General features: G+C 36.7%; 1 protein-coding gene across 2 annotated transcripts in view; it reads left to right on the plus strand.

The window, feature by feature from the left end:
- SNX27 (sorting nexin 27) overlaps window positions 1-19,709 on the plus strand; it is an 80,133-nt gene that overhangs the window by 23,601 nt on the left and 36,823 nt on the right. The window lies entirely within an intron of this gene.

Genomic DNA, 19,709 nt, shown 5'->3' on the forward strand with positions numbered 1-19,709 from the left:
ATTTCCAATCTGTTGCTCTTCTTCCAGAGATGTAGAAAGCTCATCTCAAATCCTGGGTGATGTATTCCAACGCATTACCCGGTGCCTTTGTTTGCTCTTAAAAATCTAATTGTCAGTGATAGCCTAATCTTCTTGATTTTTCTCTTGACTACAATTATACTTTATTTACCCATGATCAAATGAAAGGTTAGCGTTAATGAGAAATATTCATTATTCTTTGTGGGGAATGGGTTATGTTATTTGTTGGCAATCAGGCCACATACATTTAAGAAGACCTGATAACTATATTTGCTTCTCAAACTGGGAATCAACCATTTTGTGGGAATGAATCTACAGACTTTTGTGGTGAATTCATTCTGGTGATGGGTAAAGAAAGTAGTTCAAAATACATTAGAGGAATTGCAAAGGGATTGCTTCATTCTTGACAGAATGTTATAGTTAAGTGAAATGTATTAGCACCCAGATTCAGTGTCATGTCCAAAGCCTAGAGTTTTGATCTTTAGAAGTACTGCAATTTGTTTAATCAGGAGATTTATTATATACCTGTTTTATGGTGGTATGACAGAGGGAGGAAATTAGAGCCTAGGCCAGAGAAACTTGGACAAACAGAAACCTAGGAGAATCTGCCTGGGGTTTGGGAGATCTCTACCCAGAAAAGGTAGGAGACTTGACAGATTTTTTTTTTAAACACTTACCTTCCATTTTAGTATCAGTTCTAAGGCAAAAGAGCATTGAGAGCTAAGTAATTGACATTAAGTGACTTGCCCAAGTCACTTGGCTAGGAAGTATCTGAGGCAAGATTTGAACCCAGGCTCTCCAACCCCTCAGATTTGACATCTAAAAGTAACCTATGTTTGGTTTAGTGGTACCTGAGAAATCTGGACTGCTTACTGTTTATCCATTGTTCCTATTGACTGTAGAAATGATATGGTTTCATTCATTCCCCATTTTATGATAGAACATATTCTCAAGCAATATGGATTCCTATCCTCATTCTCTTATTCTTTTAAATTCTCTAGGAGCTTTTAGCAAGGTATAATAAGTACTAATTTCATAGGATTTATTCTAAACCAGCTCTCTTATGTTGTTCTTATAAGCACTTGCAAACCAGTTTTCAGCTACTTTAGTAGATTTCATGGCAGTTACATTCATCTGTCATTGAGAATGGTTTTGCTGGTTATCAGGTGTGTCTGGCCATCATTCGCACCAACAGAGGGTTCATTTTGGTGCCAGATGAAGCTTGGAGACTGTTGCCATGATAAAACTTCAGTTTCTAGTGATTTCTCAACCTTCTCTGGGTTACTTAGACTTAAGAGAGGTTTGTCTTCTAGTGCATTTCCAAGAGTGTCATCAGCTTTTGGGGAGAGTAAAACATTCTAAAAGCTCCCTACCCAGAAGTTAAGAAAGAAATCTGAAAACAACCTTGGAAATTTTGAGAGCCAGTGTTTGGGACTGAATGTAGAAGCCTGATAGAAATTGTTGGGATCTTGCTCCTGCTGGTGGTTTGTGCTTCTAAACAGCTATCAGTCACCATCTCCTGGCTTTTATCCCCTAGAACTGTCATGGGAGTGGGGAAGGGAAATGGCACAGCATGAACCCTCAGTATTTAGACATTGAGAAATTCGCAAATCATTTTGAAGCCGAAAACTGAAACTCTTGGCATATAGACTACAGGAAGAAAGACTTTAAAATAGACCTACTGACCAGATCAGTTTTTCCTCTTCTCCACCCATATCTTCCCTTCTGTCTTCTTGATATTTTTTCCAGCAAATAGGAAACCATGCATGCTTAAGCTTTTCAGCCTCAGGCATTTGACACTTAACCTGTCTCAGCATGATGGTTCTTTTATGAGAGGAGAGGGTAGATGGTCTTAACAAATGGAGGGAAGATGAGCAGTGCTGAATGCTCTATCAGTAACCCTCCCAGGCTGAGCTAAACTGGGCAAGTCCCCAGATTGCCTGCCTGTCTCAATCTTTTAGTCTGTAGTGATGAATTAGCTCATATTTAGTCATTTTCTCCCTTCCTTTCCAGAGATGGGAAGTATTTTCCTGTGGAGACTATGACACATAGTCCTATTGTCAGTGGCCCTAACCAGAGACTTAGTGAATCAGTAATTTTTGTAGATGAGTGTGTTAACATTAAGGGAATGATTATGGCTGGTTCTTTGTTAATTTTAAGGTCTAGAGAAGAAAACAGGCATTACAGTGATTCTCTTGTATATATAGTCTTCTGTTATTAAATATAGTTCATTCTGAGGAGTATTCAGTATTTTAAAAAATTGTTTCATTCTTAGGGGAACTCAACCCATCTGCCATAAAACATTGATAATCAGGCTTCTGTAACTCTGTTGGTACTTTTGCTCTTGACTTAATTTTCTAAGGTGATTAGAACATGATGAAGAGATTTGATCTGAAACTTCTTACATTTTAAGAAATGCAAACTTATTTGATTTGGGAGCCTCTATATCTTGTTTTATGGGTCTCCAAAGTTTGAGTTTTACCTCTTTTAGGAAATGTCTTGTTGGTATTGAAAAATGAGTCCAGGTTTTCATGTGATACTCTTATACCCTATCTTTGTATGTCTGATGTCAAGAAGACCTAAATTAAGAAAATTGAAGAGTGTAAAGAAAGCTCTAGTTCACAATAGTATTCCATCACCAACAGATACCACAATTTGTTCAGCCATTCCCCAATTGAAGGGCATCCCCTCATTTTCCAATTTTTTTGCCACTGCAAAGAGCGCAGCTATAAATGTTTTTGTACAAATCTTTTTCCCTATGATCTCTTTGGTGTATAAACCCAGCAGTGGTATGACTGGATCAAAGGGCAGACAATCTTTTAAAGCCCTTTGCACATAGTAAGAAAGCTCTAGTTCAGTAGGAATTATAGAAGATCTGCTACTTGAAGGTCATCGAAAATGCTAAAGATATGTCTGTGCATGAGGAATATTACTAGCTAGATTTCTTCCTTTCTTCTTCCCATGAGACACTGTCAATAGTGTTAGTAAAATTTTTATGATGGGCTTTTAAAGCAGAAGAAGAGCTGAGCGCCTGATAATATACAGAGAGAAACCTCAGATTGACAAAATTTAGAAAGAGGAGTCTCATGGCTAATGACAGAGATCTGATTGGTTGGACCAGATCAAAGTCCCTGTAAAGAGAATAGGTACTACTGATCCAAGGGAAGAACTTTCTTTACACGCCCGCCCAGGCCCCCCCCCTTTCCATGTTCATTTTTGGAAGGCACTGAAAAGTGCTTGGAGGCAAGAATAGAAAATGATTATGCCCCAATCTGTAGCCCAGAAATATGGGGCACATTATTTTGAGGTAAGACTCAAAGGAAGATTTTTTTTATTGGTATTGCTCAAAGTTGGTTGTTTGACAGTGTTGCCTATTTTGGGGGGGGGGACGACAAGGAGGTGAATGGATAGATGAAATAAGCATTTATTAATCACCTAATATGTGCCTGAATTGTGTTGAGCACTTAACAAATATCTCATTTGAGCTTCACAACAGCCCTGGGAGGTAGGTGTTATTATCCCAGTTTTACAGATGAGAGAACCGAGATAAACAGAGGTGAAGTGACTTGCCTAGGACCTTTCAGTTAGTAAGACTTTGAAGCTGAATTTGAATTCTGGTTTTCCTGACTCTATGATCAGCCCTGTATTCACTGAGCTACATAGATATGTGGTATAATGGGGCCTTTAGGAGGCACAGTAGATAGAATATAATACTTGGAGTCAGAAGACCTGAGTTTGAATAGTGCCTCCAGCACTTATTAGCTGTGTCACTCTGGACCCATAGAACCTCTGTGCCTCAGTTTCTTCCTCTGTAAAATGGTGATAATACTAATAATTCCTTCCCCAAAGGGTTTTTGTGAGGATCAGATGAGTTAACATGTAAAAAGTGTTTTGCAAACTTTACTCACTCTTATTGGGTGAGAGGAATATGGTGGTATGGATTAAGTACTTTAAAAAATTATCTTGTAAGCCAGTTTTGCTTCAAATCTTCTTTCATCCTTTATAATGTTTTGTGAATCAAAGTAGAACTTATACTGTAAACCTATTGAGAGTTTTCATTGTAAATTGATGTGGCCTTGGTATTTCTAGTCAGCAGGGACATTAAGTATTTGTTGGCTGAATCCGTTTCTAGACTCTTTGTCTCCTCATTGTGGTGACAGTTTAATAGATACAAAATTTCTCCAAGAAAAATTGTGGGCAAATTACTTTTGTTCATTTTCCATTAAAAATTTTTTTAATATTCCATATCTTATTGAAACTAATCATGGTAGAGGTATGTTCTTTTTATGTACTTATTCTTCTAAATTGGTAATGCTTTGATCTTTTTCTAGCTAGTTATTGAACAGATTGTACAGACACCTGATTGAAATGGCACCTGTGTGTGTTACAAGATAGAATAATTTTCATTTTTATGATTTTATTGCTGCTTTCTGACTCTTGGGAAAAAAGCATTTATGGGGTTAACTCCTACCAATTCCACCTCTCCAGCATCTCTTCCCTTTCTATCTTCTGTCTTAACTACCAGCTTGTTCTTCCTGTTATCTCCCCTTCTCTAACCAATATAGCTGCTTAAAGAATTCTCCTTTTTAAAAAATAAATTTTTATTGATATCTTTATTTTTTCATCCACAATATTTTCCACTGTATTTTTCTCCATATCTCTTTCCAGAGAGAGCCATTCTGTATGAAGATAGGAGGAAAAAAACATTTCACAAAATTAAACATATTAAAAAAGTTTGATATTCTATGTAGTATCTATACATCCATATTCCTCTACTTCTTTAAAGGTGTGGGGGAGGTGTCTTCTCTTATCTCTTCTTTGAGGCCAAGCTCAAATTATATAATTCCACAGCATTCAGTTTCAATTATATTGTCGTTCTTCTTTCTACTTATACTTCCCAGTTTTGCTTAGTTAACTGAATCAGATCATGTAAGTCTTTCCATGTATCTTTTAGTCATGCTCATAATTTATTACAGCACAGCAATATTTCATTGCATTTATGTATCACAATTTGTTTAACCATTTCCCAGTTATTGAGCTTCTACGTTCTTTCCAGTTCTTTGCTACCAGAGAAAGCATTGCTTTAAATATTTTGCTGCATATGGGGTCTTTTTTTGGTCATTGGCCTTCTTGGGATAGGATGGTGGTGATAATAGGTCTTAGCAGTGATATCTCTGGGTCAAAGGGTATAGATTTTTTTGTTATTTTTTTATTTTTAAACCCTTAACTTCTGTGTTTTGGCTCCTAGGTGGAAGAGTGGTAAGGGTGGGCAATGGGGGTCAAGTGACTTGCCCAGGGTCACACAGCTGGGCGGTGTCTGAGACCTCCTGTTTCTAGGCCTGACTCTCAATCCACTGAACTACCCAGCTGCTCCGGTATAGATGTTTTAGACTTTCTTTGCATAATGAAAAGCAATCTGCTTTCTAGAATGGTTGAAATAATTCATAGCTCCATCAAAAATTCATTAATGTGCCTGTCTTTCCACAACTTCTCCAATATTGCCTCTTCCTGTCTTTTAAATTTTTTGCTAATTGCTGGGTGTGAAGTGAAACCTCAGGATTGTTTTGATTTATATTTAGGGCATTCTTTCATATGGTTGTCAATAATTTTTGAAATATTCTCATCCTTTGACTACTTATCTATTGGGAAATGACTTTTTGTCCTATGTTTCTGTTAGTTGGGTGTATAATTTGGAAATTGGACTCTGATTGGAGACATGATATGAAGATTTTTCTCCATTGACCACTTCCTTTCTATTTCCTACTTGTATTTATTTTGTTTTTGCAAAAGCTTTTCAGTTTCATATAATCAAAAGTCTTCTGTTTTAATAATCATCTCAGAGTATAGGTCTGTGGTTCCTCTTCTTTTCTAGGATAAAATATTAAAATATTAGCCTGACATGTAAAGTTTTCAATAGCTTGGCCACAACCTTACTTTACATTATTTCCCTTCACAAATTCTATGTTTTAGACAGATTAGATTACTAGTTTGTCTCAATGCCTTCTCTTACCTCTGGGCTATCCTCCATTTCTGGAAAACAATACCTTCTCATTTCTGCCAGTTTTAGACTCTATATCTTTCTTCAAGGCTCAATTCTGGTGCCATTTCTTCATGAATCCCTAGATCAGTTCTCCTTGGCTAAAATTGTTTTTCCCCCTTCAAATGTTTTTATTTCCCCTTTCCAAGTAATATACTTAGCTTCACATCATCCTTATCTATTCATGTACCATCATGCCCTAAAATTTAAGTTTGTTGATGGCAGAACTCTTCTTTTCTGTCTTGTTATCCATAGCACATAATACAGTGCTATTGCATAAAGGAGATGCTTTATAGATGTCTAATAAGCACGAGTCTTCAGTAGTGTGTAGGTTCTGTCTTCTTTGATTTCATGTTCCAGAACCATATTTTCTAGCATAATTTTTGCCACATTTCTTTATGTCCATCTTGACCTTGAGAAGTCACCAGGTTATTAATAATTTCTTTATCAATAATAGCATATGTTATCATATAAACTTCAGTAGTCATCTTGGGACTCTGCTTATCATCATTTTTAGCACTTTTCAGTGAGATGACTAACAGTTCCATGAAAGATGCTTTTGTTACTTTGGGCAGTTGGAGAAAACCAACTGTGCTGAATCTTTATTTGATCCTCCAAGGAGTTGCTGTGAACCATCATTTTCCTTAGCCTTGACTTTTAAAAAATGATTTATTTAAAAAACTTGAGGAAAGTTATATTATAAAAATATTGGAAGAACCAGATCAAGGAGCTTTTTCACAACTATGGCCAGAGTGAGAATTCTTAATAAACCAAGATAATAAGAGATCATAAAGAGGCAGCTAGGTGCCCCAGTAGGTAGTGCATCAGGCCTGAAATTGGGAGATGTAGATTCAAATCTGGCCTCATATACTTCCTAGCAGTGTAATCCCGAGCAAAGTCACTTAACCTCATTTGCCTAGCTCTTGCCCAACTCTGTTGTTACAAGGGCAGAAATCAAGGGATTTAAAAAAAAAAAAAGAGTGATCATAAAGATAAAATAGACAGTTTTGATTGGATAATATTTAAAAAGTTTTTGTGCCAATAATATCAGTGAAGATAAAATAAGTAGAAAAACTAAGGGGAATATTATATCTATATCTAACATCACTGATAAGAATCTTATATCCAAGGTTATGTAAGGAATTGTTACACATACATATCATTTGAGCCATTATCCAATAAATAAATAATAAAAAAATCTGAAAAGTTTTAGATGAAAAATTGTAAACTATAAGTGATTTTGTGATAACATATTTCAAACATTAAAATAAGCACTCAGAAGACACCTCCTTTCATTCCTTTGTGTAGATGGAATTTCTATAGATATGGAACATTTCAAATATTGTTCTCAGACTTTCTCAAAGTATTGATTAGTTTTGATGTGGTTTTGTTTTTTCTCCTTAAAAATATTCTTTGTTATATGAGATGGCTTTCAAGGAAGGGGAACCAGAAAGGAAGAGATGCTGAAATAAATTTAGGTGATGTAAAAACAGAAGGTAAAATAAATAAAAAAGCCCATACCGTGCAAATTGATATGGTTAAAAAGTATGGAATAGCCCATGTTGGGTAGCCTGTGGGAAGACAGGTTTACTAATACACCATAGAGGAATCTATGAATTGGTCCAGCTGTTCTATACATCAATTTAAGTTATGCAAGGAGTGTGACTAAGCTGTTGCTTTTGAGCCAGCACTTCCCTTCTTGGGTTTATACCTTAAAGAACAACAGTAGATGCACAAGAGAAACAGAGTTCCAGTATCTATCTATATATGGGAGCAGCTAGAGGTTGCCAGAGTACAGAGAGCACCAGGTTTGATATCAGGAAGACTTGAGTTTAGTTCTGTAGCCTTAGACACTAGTGGCCACAGCACCTCTGATTGCCTCAGTTTTCTCATCTGTAAAATGGAGATAATATCACCTACCTTTGCAAAGTACTTAGCATAGTGCCCACATAAGAAGTGCTATATAAACGTTAGCTATCATTATTTGCAAATATAATAATGATATAATTATAACCTGACTTTTTTTTTTCAACTTCCATCTTAGAATCACTACTGTGTATTGGTTCCAAGGCAGAAGAACAGTAAGGGCTAGGCAGTGGCGGGGAGGGGGGTGGTTAAGTGACTTGCCCAGGGTCATAGAGCTGGGAAGTGTTTGAGGCCAGATTTGAACCTAGTTCTCCCCCTTTCTAGGCCTGGCTTTCAATCTGATGAGCCACCCAGCTGCCCACCAGTTATAGTGCTCTGATATTTGCAGTTGCTATTATTATACCTATTTTCCAAATGAAGAAACTGAGACCAAAAGAAGTTAAGTGACTTGTCCAGGGTCACACAATAAGTGTCTGGGGGAAAATGTGAACTCAGCTCTTCCTGTCTCCAAGTCTAACTTATTTACTGTGTCCCTTTTGATGTCTTAGAATATTCATAGCAGCCCACTGTAATAGCAAAGAATTGATAATGAGGCGACTACCCACAAGTAGAGATTGGCTGAAAAAGATGGGACATAATGTAGTGAAATATTATTATTCAGTAAGAGAAGTTACTTTGTGTCTTTGAAAGCCCCAGACAAGATTTCTGAAAGCCAATGCAGAGCTATATAATCAGAGCCAAAAATTAGGTGATCATAAAGCATTTTTTAGTTTTTCAGTATTTTTTCCCCAATCACATGTAAAAACATTAGTTTTTTAACATTAGTTTTCCAAAATTTTGAATTCCAAATTTTCTTCCTCCTTCTCCTCCTCTGAATTTCCTGAAATGGTAAGCATTTTGATATAAGTTATACATATGAAGCATATAGATATTTCCATATTGGTCATGTTGTGGAAGAAGACAAACATATATAAAAAAAAAACCCAAACCCTTAAAAATAAAATGAAAAATGGTATGCATTCATCTGCATTCAGAGGCTATCAGTTCTTTCTCTGGAGATGGAGAGCATTTTTCATCTTAAGTCCTTCTGGGCTTCTTGGAACATTGAATTGCTGAGAATAGCTAAGTCATTTTTCAGTTGATTATTGTAGAGTATTGCCGTTACTGTGTATAGTGTTCTCTTGGTTCTGCTCACTTCACTTTGTATTAGTTCATAAATCTTTCTGGGTTTCTCTGAATTCATCCTACTCATCATTTCTTATAGCACAAAAGTATTCCATCACAATCATAGATCACAACTTGTTCAGTTATTCTGTAACTAATGGACATCCCCTCACTTTCCAACTCTGCTATCACCAAAAAAACTGTTATTTTTGTACAAATAGATCATTTTCCTTTTTATGTCGTTGGAATACAGACCTAGTAGTTTTTGACCTAGTGGTTTTTCTGGGTCAAAGGGTATGCACAGATTTATGGCCCTTTGGGCATGGTTCCATGTTGTTTTCCAGAATTCATCAAGCATTTATTAAGCATCTTCTATCTGCCAAGCATTGCATCTTAAGTGAGGAATCATAAGCCAAAATGAAAAAGTCCTTCCCCCAAAGAGTTCACACTTTACCAGTCCACAAGTAGTGATTTAAAATGCTTTCTTTCTGGAAGGCAGTGAGGCTGAGGTGAGGAATATGGGGGTCAAAGGTTTGGAGGCAGGAGAGAGAGAGTGTGAGGAAGGTCAGAGAGACCAAAAGGCTAGGAGCATAGATTGAGGGAAAAGTACTATTAGCCAGTGGAAAGAGAGGAAGTGGCCCTATTGGGTGGGGTTTTAAAAGCTAAACAGAGGAGTTTGTGTTTTATCTTAAGGCAAGAGGAAACCAGTGGAATTGGTTGAGTAGAGAAGACATAGAGTCAGATCTGCACTGGATGGTGAGAGATTTGAAGGCTGGGAGGCAAGTGAAGTGGCACATATATACAAAGATACAAAATAAATTCCAAATAAATGCAGGGAATCGAGAAATTATGGAGCAGATGAGGAAAAGCTTTGTGTGGAAGATAGTTCTTGAGCCACCTTCCAGTAAGGAAGTTTGTGGAGGAAATGGGAAGGAGTGCATTCCAGGCATGGGATATGGAAAGTGTATCTGAGGAGCAACTGTGAGGCCCATTAGTTGGATTGTAGAGTTCAGCAGGAGGAATCATGTAGAATGATGTCAGGGCCAAGATAGGAAAGGCTTAGAAGTTTTTTACTTGACCTTAGAGATTGTAGATACTCCCTGCTCTCAAAGAGCTCATAGTCTAATGAGGGAGACAACATGGAGACCACTATATTAAAACAAGCTATGGACAGGATAAACGGGAAATAATCAGCAGAGGCAAGACTCTAGAATGAAGAAGGGTCAGGAAAAGCTTCTTGTAGGAGGTAGGATTTTAGATGGGACTTGAAGAAAACTAGGAAGCAGAGATGAAAAGGTAGAGAAATATGTACACATGGGAGATAGACTGAGAAAATGTCAGAGACAGGAGATGGAGGGACTTGTTTAGGAATAAGAAAGGCCAATGTGACTGGATCTCACACCTGTGAATATAAGGTGAAAGAAGACTGGAAAGTTTGGGGTTGGGGGGAGCAGGTTAGGAAGGGCTTTGAATAACAAAGAGGATTTTGTGTTTGATTCTAGAGATAAGTGCTAGAGTTTGACATAATCAGATCTACACATGCTCCCTAGATATCTTAGTTAGCTTGTCACATCAGTGGAGTTACCACACTTGAAGTTTTATACAATCACCAAAAAAAATAACATTGGACATAAGTGCCCGGTTTCTTCAGTGTACATGTGAGCTTATTGATGTTTATGGTCTCTGTTAATGAAGATCACAAAAAGACCTGTGACTGGCAGTCTTGTGCAACTTTTGCCCATGCCCTTTCATAAGTTCACCACAAGAGGTCCTCCCAATTTGCCAGGGACTTTCTTCCAGTTTTCCTAAGGCTTTGAGGATACCAGTGAAACACTCAGGTGGCTCAGTGATGCTCTCTTGCTCTTACCACATCAGCAGTCTCCATCATCTTTTTTAATCCTACAACCCAGGAGTATCAAAACAACCAATTAGACTTGCATAATAACTGTGTATGTTTAAACAAACTTTTCAGGCACTTCTAATTTCTTATTGGGATTCTTTTCTAATTTCTTCATTCTCATAACTTTTCTTTTTATGTAACTTGTTGATGTGTCTTTTGTTCTGCTTTTTTCACTTTGCATTATTTAAAAAAATTATTTGTTTCTTAAATTTCCTTGTATTAATTACATTATAATTTTCTAGTACTTTATTCTACCCCATTTAGAACATCTAGACTGTTTCTACCTTTTTGCAGTTGCATAGAATAAGATTCTATAGTTCTGGCTTTGCAAGTCAGGGTACAGATTTGCCCAGATATTTGGAGTGGTTATTGTCTGTATATGGCAGCAGTGGTGCTGGGGAAGCACAAAATGAGTCCTCAAAGAGACTACAGGGAGACTATATTGACAAAAAGAAAGGCTCAATGGAAGCCTCAAATATGTAAAGTAGCACTTTTGGGATTGTAAAGAACTAGAAACAAAGTTGATAACTGTCAGTTGGGGAAGGCCAAACAAATTACGCAAATGTCATGACATGTTATTGTGCTATAAGAAATGGTGACTGTGATAAATACAAAAAAATATGGGAAGATTTTTAGAAACTGATATAGCGTGAAGTCAGCACATCCATGTAATCAGTATCCAAAAGACTATAACAATGTAAGGGGGAAGGACAACTGCTATAAAACAAGCAAAACGCAATTTTGTGAAATGATTAAAAACAGGTTACTACTAGACATGTGAACAACAAGCTGGAGGACTAGACATTTTTTCTGTTCCTCAAAGACAGAAATTACATGCCAAAGACAAAACAACTTCAGTTGTCTCCATAGTCTGGGTTATTCAGAATCCAAAAAAAAAGTTAAAAAAAAAACCCCAAAACATGAAATGATGCCTACACTCAGCCCACCTCACACTCTACTTATTGTCATTGAAGCTACACTAGCAACATGAGGACCTAGGCTTGCAACAAAATCCACCTACACTTTGGTCCCCCTACCTGCTCTCCAGTGCTATGGAGTCCCCATCTTTAGGTGGAAGAAGTTTGCTCAGGTTGTAGCTGCCAGCTACTATGGTGAAAGCTCTTCAAGACCAGCAGCCTGATGGAAAGAATAACAACCATCTCTACTGAAAAGCTCTGAATTGCCAGTGCTGAGACAAACAACCCCATAAAACTGAGGAACAGAGGTAGTGAGACAGGACAGTGTTTGTTTGTGAGAGTATGTGTGTGGAGAGAATTGGATTTTTTTGTTTGGCATTCCACTAAGCCTGAGGAAGGAGCTGGCACCAATTATTTCCTGTAAGTCACTTGGGGCAGAGACCTAGACTGGTGAACATTGAATTACTCAGCTTGGGAGGAGGCCGAGATGCTTTGAGATCCAGCCCTCAAAAGGAAACCACTATCAAAGGGAGTGAGTTAAAAAGTGAGCAATAGGGGAAAGGGGGAGGAAAAAAACCCCTGAAGTTACCAAAGATCTCAGGTAAAAGGAAACTCAGAGACTTTGAATGTAAACAGATACACCACCAAGGAAGACATTAATAACAGAAGAAAATACGGCTTCCAGATCTAATCAATGAGTTTAGGTGTCAATGAATAAATACAGTAGGGCTTTGTTTTATGCGAACTCAACACACATGAAGTTAGGTATACGTAATTGGCAATAAAAAAAAAAATGAAGGCATAAAAAATACATAAAATACAATTTTTTTCCATGCACTAAATCTGTGCCTCTTACCCATTGGGTAAAGTCTTATAGCATTTTGCCCGGTCATGCTCACTTTCACTCTGAGAAGGTTTATCGTGAATCAATACATTGTTTTGTGCCAAACATTAGCTCCTGAATCAGTCTTTTTCTGGAGTTCTTGCCTGTAACAAGTTTTTTTTTTTTGCTTTTGATAGCACAGTTATACTACATTTCCAAGAGTAGACTTATTGGTATGTTTGTTTTTGTAATTGTTATTGCATACTGCCAAATTCTCTCCAAAAGGATTCAACAAATTTGCAATCTCATCAACAAATAACTAAATGTACCTGTTCTTCTACAACCCCACACCACTGTTACATTGCTTTTAATTTGTTTTGCCAATTTTATGGTTGTGAGATGGTACCATAAAATTGTTTAGATTTACATCTCTTATTATTAGTGAAGGTAAATATTCTTTCAAGTAATTTATTAATAATTTTTCTTTTGAAAAATTATGTCTACATTCTTTGACAATTTATGCATCATTACTAATTTACCACTATTATTCTTTTTTTAAACATTTGTTAATATTCATTTTTAACATGGTTACATGATTCATGCTCTTACTTTCCCCTTCACCCCCCGCTCTCCCCCCACCCATGGCCGATGCACATTTCCACTGGTTTTAACATGTGTCATTGATCAAGACCTATTTCCAAATTGTTGATAGTTGCATTGGTGTGGTAGTTTCGAGTCTACATCCCCAATCATGTCCGCCTCAGCCCATGCGTTCAAGCAGTTGTTTTTCTTATATGTTTCCTCTCCTGCAGTTCTTCCTCTGAATGTGGGTAGCGTTCTTTACCATAAATCCCTCAGAATTGTCCTGTGTCATTGCTTTCTGCTGGTACAGGAGTCCATTACATTCAATTTTACCATAGTATATCAGTCTCTGTGTACAATGTTCTTCTGGCTCTGCTCCTTTCACTCTGCATCAGTTCCTGGAGGTCTTTCCAGTTCACATGGAATTCCTCCAGTTTATTATTCCTTTGAGCACAATAGTATTCCATCACCAGCATATACCACAATTTGTTCAGCCATTCCCCAATTGAAGGACATACCCTCATTTTCCAGTTTTTTGCCACCACAAAAAGCGCAGCTATAAATATTTTCCTACAAGTCTGTTTATCTGTGATCTCTTTGGGGTACAAACCCAACAATGGTATGGCTGGATCAAAGGGCAGGCATTCTTTTATAGCCCTTTGAGCATAGTTCCAAATTGCCAGCCAGAATGGTTGGATCAGTTCACAACTCCACCAGCAATGCATTAATGTCCCAATTTTGCCATATCCCCTCCAGCATTCATTACTCTCCCCTTCTTTCATTTTAGCCATTCTGCTAGGTGTGAGGTGATACCTCAGAGTTGTTTTGATTTGCATTTCTCTAATTATTAGAGATTTAGAGCACTTTCTCATGTGCTTATTGATACTTTTGATTTCTTTACCTGAAAATTGCCTCTTCATGTCTCTTGCCCATTTATCAATTGGGGAATGGCTTGATTTTTTATACAATTGATTTGACACCATTATTATTCTTAATGGTTCCTCATATGTATGTTTTAGATATTAAATTTATATGTTTTGTTTGCTCTAAATATTATCTCCAATTTATTGGTTTTCTTTTTCTTTTAATTGTTTTGTTGTACAGAGATTTTAAATTTTAATTAATTCATTTAACTTTACCTAATAATTGTTTGTTGAATTAAAAGAGATTATTCTCCCTCCATAGTTAAGAGCAATACTTTATTGTTTTCTTTGGGGGGGGGAATTTCCTTTTTTTGAATTTGTTCATCATCCAGCAGCAATTCATTGGGAGCATGTAGTGTTAAGATGGAGGTCTAAATCTATTTCATACTGACTTACCAAATAATTTCCCCAAGTTTGTTGATTAGATAAAAGCTAGGGAAAGGATTCATTACTTCCTCTTATCTTTTTTAGAAAGGTAACATCCTGGAGATAGTGCATAGAAAGTCAGCCAGGAACACCAGACAGGGTTCAGTACCTTCCTTCTGGCACACGTTGGCTGTTACATTGGCAAGAATCCCATAACCTCTCAGGGGTACTAGGAGGTGAGCTGGTTCAAAGATGATTGAGCCTGGAGTCAAGAGGCCTGAGATCAAAACCCGTGAAAGATACTGACCAGCAAGATAATCCTGGGCATGTCATCCAACCTCTGTCTTCCTCAGTTTCCTCAACTGTTGGATGGGGATAACAGCACCTTCCTCAGGGGATTGTTGTGAGGATCAAATAAGATAAAATTTGTAAACCATGTAGCACAGTGCCTGGTATGTAATCAGCATTTAAAAAGTGCTTGCCTGCTGCCCTTTTCCTACAAATCTTTAAGACACTTAAATTACAGAACAAACCAGAGCATTCCCTTACTGAGAATTACCTATGCTAATGAAGAGAGGTTCTAATCAAGCTTTTGTACTTCTTTGGTTGGGGACTCAGCAGATCTGTCCTGGGCCATTTTTCCATTTCTCTGTATTTTTTTTTTAAACCCTTGTACTTCGGTGTATTGTCTCATAGGTGGAAGATTGGTAAGGGTGGGCAATGGGGGTCAAGTGACTTGCCCAGGGTCACACTGCTGGGAAGTGGCTGAGGCCGGGTTTGAACCTAGGACCTCCTGTCTCTAGGCCTGACTCTCACTCCACTGAGCTACCCAGCTGCCCCAGGCCGGTTACATTTTAATTTGGTTGAGCTGAACTTGCGGGTGGTATGGGCTTTGTTTGAGACTTCTAGTTTTGATGAAAATCCCTTGGTAGTTTGTTTTGAAGACTGGGGAATGTAAGATCATCTCCATCAGCTTTTTTCATAAGATTCCTTGATTTTCTTTTCCACTTGTAAATTTTCATGTAAATTTCAGTATGTCTTAGATTAACATTATTAAGAAGCTATTTGGCATTTTGATCAGTGTTGCATTAAAAACTAAGTTTATTTAGGAAGAATTGTCATTTTAACTATATTAATGGGATTTATTCATGAACATTGAATGTTTCTTCATTTATTTGTCTTCTTTTTTGATCATTGTCATTTTAGAATTATCTTTACAAAGGTCATATTCTAGGTAGGTTAATTCCTAAATATGTTTTTTTGTTCTTATAAGTGGCTCTTATCACTATTAATAATTTTTTTATCCTTACTAAGTAGGGATGAATATGATTTTGTGAGCTAATTTTGTATTCTCTGATTTTGCTGGACTCATCACTCCTTTTAAATTTTTTTGGTTGCAACAGTTGGTTTGTTACTTTATCCTCCTTATTTCTAATACTAATTTCTCTGATTTTTTTCCCCCTATCTTGTTGCAATCACTAGAATTTCCAATACTACTACAAAAATGGTACAAGTGGGGATTGCATAGAGCTGTTAATTTTTCTGCCATAGACTTTAGTTTGGAAGTAAAAACAAAGGATCATACTTGAGGAATAAACCAATAACCACTTATTATTAATTGCCTATTATATTTCATGTACAGTGCTAAATAAGCACTGTGGATACAAAGGGGGAAAAATGAAAGAATCTTTTAAAAGATGGTTTGCTTGATAACAAAAAGGCCTCTCAGTTTGCATCTTTAGTTTTTGGAAATAAGTAAAAACACAGGGAAAAAAATGTGCAATAGAGAGAGCCTGGATTTGGAGTCAGAAGGACCAGGGTCTGTGTTAGTCAGCAAGCATTTCCCAAATGCTTGATGTATGCCAGGTACTAGGCTATGTGCTGAGCATATAGACAAAAGGGAAACAGATTTTCTTCCTCTAAGATCTTACATTTTAACAGGGAAATCAGTTTTCCTGTGTATAGCTGTATACACAGCAGCTTCTAGATAACTTTAGTAGGGACAATATGAGCAGCTGGAAAAATCAAGTCTCATGCAGAAGGTGGCTTGAGTTTCCTGTTGTCAGTTGGGCTTTGAATATGTTGCGTTAGGGCACTTGTTGTGAAGAAAGCTAATAGAAGGAATCTATTTTAGATTTGATTCTCAGCCTTGATTATACTCTCTGTGGAGGACAAATCACATAATCTTTCTGTGCCTCAGCTGGTCATCTTTAAACTAAGGAGCATACTTATCTGAAAATCTGCTGATAGGATTCTTGACTAAAGTACCTTTTAACCCTGAGACAAAAACATAGGCACTAATCTCCCCAGTCCTCCACCTTTTGTTTTTTTTAATTTGACCAAAATAGGTCCATATTATCTCTTGGGAGGAGGTAAGAACTTAACAATTTTACCATCTTTATCATCACACACACACACACCTGAGGAACAGACATATATCAGGTGAGATTAGGTATAGACCCTGACTGAATTGGAGTAGTTTATAGTTTAGTTAAAAGTTGAGGTTGTTGAATTCTGGAATAATTTGCTCCAAAGGACTTTGTATAAGTTTTTGTGAATTTCACGAATTGGCTCAGTAATTGAATTAAGTGGTAGAACTAGATATTCCTATATGCTCTTTCAGCCCTTTGATGATGAAACTACTTCAAGGCCATAATTGAGTTTTTGCTTATTACATGAAGTATGACCATCAAGTAATGGGCCTGGCTTTTTGAAAAGCATACCAGAACTTTAATGCCCAAATAAGCTATGTCTTTCAAAATAAGCATTTTGTGAGGTGTTATACTTAACCATGTTGCCATTACTGAACATATTTCTTTAACTTTTGGAATTGTCTCCAAAGCCAGTTTATAAGCTACACAAAAAACAATTGTTATCATGTCATTTCAATTCAAGCATTTATTGAGTGTCTACTCTGTGGCAGGACACTATGCTACAAGCTAGGGATACAAAGGAAAAGTCAAAATATTCCTTAAACCAGGGGGTCTACAACCTTTTTGGCCATAAGAGCCATAAACGCCACATTTTTTAAAATGTAATTTCGTGAGAGCCGTACAATATGTTTAACACTGAATACAAGTAAATATGTGCATTTTATGTAAGAACAACACTTTTAAAGTACAATAAGTCTCTGAACTATTTTTAATAATGTTATGTGCTAACCAATGATGAATAAAGTACATTAATGTGACTTCTGATGCTGCATAGTTTTGCTGATTATTAATCAAAATTATTTTGATTATTAATCAAAAAACAAGACTTAATGGGGCACTGTAGTACTGACATAACTGCACACATACATATAAAACTCCTTTACCCTAAGAAAATTGCTGAAATAAAGAGAGAAAAATTCAGGGAAGAATACTTTTTCCTCTCCCTCTCTCAAGTCAGGCAACAGGAGAAGAGAAAGCTGCCGGCCTGCTGGTTAAGCCATTTGGCCACATAAATAAAGTAGGAGATCAGGAGATTACAGAAAATAATATGACTTGTGTGCAGGCATTAGCAAGTAGTGGGAGAGGAGGGTACCTTTTTCATGGAAAAACAATAACAATCCCACAAATAGGGAGTGCAGACTCCATGAGTGCACTGAGATAAAGCCGTGTAAATCAGAGACAGAGGGGTAGAGAATGTAGACAAAAGTGATCAATCGCTATACAGAACCCCAAGATGTCAGTAACAAGTGTGGAAAGAGGAAAAGTAGGGCAGAAGGAGGAACACACAGCACACCTACCAAGCCGATTTGTCTCGCGTGGCAATATCAATGAGGGAGCCTTCTATCTTAGGAGATAGTCGCAGTACCAAAAGGATCACGTGACTTATCATGTGATGCACGATGTCATGCGTAAACTGTTAGTTACTGTGCTGCGGTTGACTTTATGGCTCCTGCAGAAAGAGCCATATCTGGCTCTCAAAAGAGCCAGATATGGCTCAAGAGCCATACATTGCCAACCCCTGCCTTATACTTTAGGAACTTAATAAAAAAGAGTTTATTCAAAACAGAATTATCAAGCTTGATAAATCTACTTGTATTTCTCTGTCTTGATTGTTTCTAGAAAAAACAGATTTACCCTAAAAGAATAAAGATTTGTTATTGCTTAAAATATAATTGGTAGCAATTTTAGAAAAGTTTTTAAAATGTCAAGGCCTTATTAGAATCATAATCATTAGAATAAGTATAACATATAATAGGATATAAAACTCATTTTGTTATATATACATTCTTGATATATTTGCCTTAAGAAAAAAATCATGGCACCTAAATAGATTAATTTGGGTAGGATGGTCATTTTTATTATGCTAGCTTGCCCTACCCAGGAGCAATTGATGTTTTTCCAATTATTAAATCTAATTTTAATTGTGTGGAAAGTGTTTCATAGTTGTATTTGTATAATTCCTGTGTATGTCTTGGCAGATAGATTCCTAAGTATTTTATTGTGTCTGGCGTGATTTTAAATGGCATTTCTCTTTCTAACACTTGCTGCTGGGATGTGTTAGATATAAATAGAAATGCTGATGATTTATGTGGGTTGATTTTATATCTTATAACTTTGCAAAAGTTGTTGATTATTTCCACTAACTTTTTAGTTGATTCTCTGGGATTCTTTAAGTAGACCATCGTATATCATCTGCAAAGAGTGATAGCTTGGTCTCCTCATTGCCTATTTTAATACCTTCAATTTCTTTTTCTTCTCTAATTGCTACTGCTAGTGTTTCTAGTACAATGTTAAATAATAGAGGTGACAATGGGCATCCTTGTTTCACTCCTGATCTTATTGGGAATGCTTCTGATTTATACCCATTGCAGATGATGCTTACTGAAGGTTTTAAATATATACTGTTTATTATTTTTAGGAAAGGACCTTCTATTCCTATACTTTCTAGTGTTTTCAATAGGAATGGGTGTTGTATTTTGTCAAAGGCTTTTTCTGCATCTATTGAGATAATCGTGGTTTTTGTTGGTTTGCTTGTTGATATGGTCAATTATGTGAATGGTTTCTCTAATATTGAACCATCTTTGCATTCCTGGTATAAAACCCACCTGATCATAATGAACAACCCTCATGATCGCTTGCTGTAGTCTTTTTGCTAGTATTCTATTTGAGATTTTCGCATC

The sequence above is a fragment of the Gracilinanus agilis genome, chromosome 4, assembly GCF_016433145.1.
Source record: "Gracilinanus agilis isolate LMUSP501 chromosome 4, AgileGrace, whole genome shotgun sequence".
NCBI classification, from domain to species: Eukaryota; Metazoa; Chordata; class Mammalia; order Didelphimorphia; family Didelphidae; genus Gracilinanus; species Gracilinanus agilis.